Here is a 1540-nt window from a genome sequence, read left to right as displayed (position 1 = left end):
CTGGGGAAAGTCACCTGTTTGTCCAAGAAGCGCCTGTGAGGGGTCCCGGGATGGGTTCACTGTCACCCTGATGGACCCAGCAAGCCAGGTGGCAGGAGCTGGTTCCACCTTTCGGGCCTGCCTGACTTTCCCCAGTTCGGCTTCCGTTGGCCAAGCTGCAAAACTGGGTCACACTCGAAGCCAGGTGATTGGTCAGAGCTGAGTTAACCCTGAGTCAAAGGAGGGCATGAGAAGGTTCGCCTACCCGCCTCCTCCCTGCCGCGCCCCACCCCACCCTGGGCCAGGCCCCTCACAGTGGAGCCACACAGGCACGTCACCCTGCTTGGGCCTCCGCCTGCCCCACACTCACTGGAGCATGACGAGTCAGCCACCCGGGATTTGGCTGTTCTAGAGGCACTATTCCATGCTGCCAGGCAGACCTGGGACAGCTGGGCTGAGGGCTCAGGGGAGTAGAGGGAGGTGGGCACAGTGTAGTGCGGAGAGACCTAGGGCTTTGGAGTCTGGTGGACCTGGGTGCTGGTCCTGGTGCTCTCACCCACTCGCTGTGTGTCCTCGGGCAGCTCACTTCACCTCTCTGAGTCTGTTTTCTGATCTACAAATGGGGATATAACCCTGACCCCAAGCGGTTGCTGTGTGGAGTTAACAAGAGCCTCCTATAGCCCTAGGTCTTATTTCAGGGTGGGGCCCCTCTTTTCTTCCTGCATTTATGAAACTTCCTGACACATTTGGTCTTCTAAAGCAGAGGGTGCAAACTGGTGGCATCAGAGGTTGAGTTTTGCCCACAAATGTGATTATTTGGCCCTTTTAATTTAAAAAATTTGAATTTTATACCAGCATTTTTGAATGAAAATATTTCACATAAAAATTTGGGTTTCCAGCTGGGCACAGTGGCTCACACTTATAATGCCAGCACTTTAGGAGGCTGAGGCGGGCAGATCACTTGAGGCCAGGCGCTCGAGACCAGCCTGGCCAACACGGTGAAACTCCATCTCTACTAAAAATACAAAAATTAGCCGGGCGTGATGGCATGTGCGTGTAATCCCAGCTACTCAGGAGGCTGAGGCACAAAAATCACTTGAACCCAGGAGACGGAAGTTGCAGTGAGCCGAGATTGCGCCACTGTACTCCAAACTGGGCAACAGAGCGAGACTCCATCTCTAAAAATAAATTAAAAATCCAGGTGCAGTGGCTCACATCTGTAATCCCAGCACTTTGGGAGGCCGAGGCAGGTGGATCACCTGAGGTCAGGGGTTCAAGACCAGCCTGAGCAATATGGTGAGACCTGTCTCCGCTAAAAAATACAGAAATTAGCCGGGTGTGGTGGCGTGCACCAGTAGTCCCAGCTACTCAGGAGGCTGAGACCGGAGAACCACTCGAACCCTGGAGGTGGAGGTTGTGGTGAGCCGAGATTGTGCCACTGCACTCCAGCCTGGGTGACAGACCAAGACTCTGTTTCAATAAAAAATAAAATATAAAAAAAATTGGATTTCCAATGCATCTGGAAAAATGGACCTCAGTGGCCACATGGCAGCCCAGGGCT

General features: G+C 53.3%; 1 protein-coding gene across 1 annotated transcript in view; it reads left to right on the top strand.

The window, feature by feature from the left end:
• Positions 1-1540, top strand: part of ERGIC1 (endoplasmic reticulum-golgi intermediate compartment (ERGIC) 1) — a 134213-nt gene that overhangs the window by 18306 nt on the left and 114367 nt on the right. The gene's annotated exons all lie outside the window — the stretch shown is intronic.

The sequence above is a fragment of the Mandrillus leucophaeus genome, unplaced genomic scaffold (genome assembly GCF_000951045.1).
Source record: "Mandrillus leucophaeus isolate KB7577 unplaced genomic scaffold, Mleu.le_1.0 Scaffold314, whole genome shotgun sequence".
Taxonomy (NCBI): domain Eukaryota; kingdom Metazoa; phylum Chordata; class Mammalia; order Primates; family Cercopithecidae; genus Mandrillus; species Mandrillus leucophaeus.
Note: the sequence above shows the minus strand (reverse complement) of the source record. Positions and strands in the feature narration are given on the sequence as shown.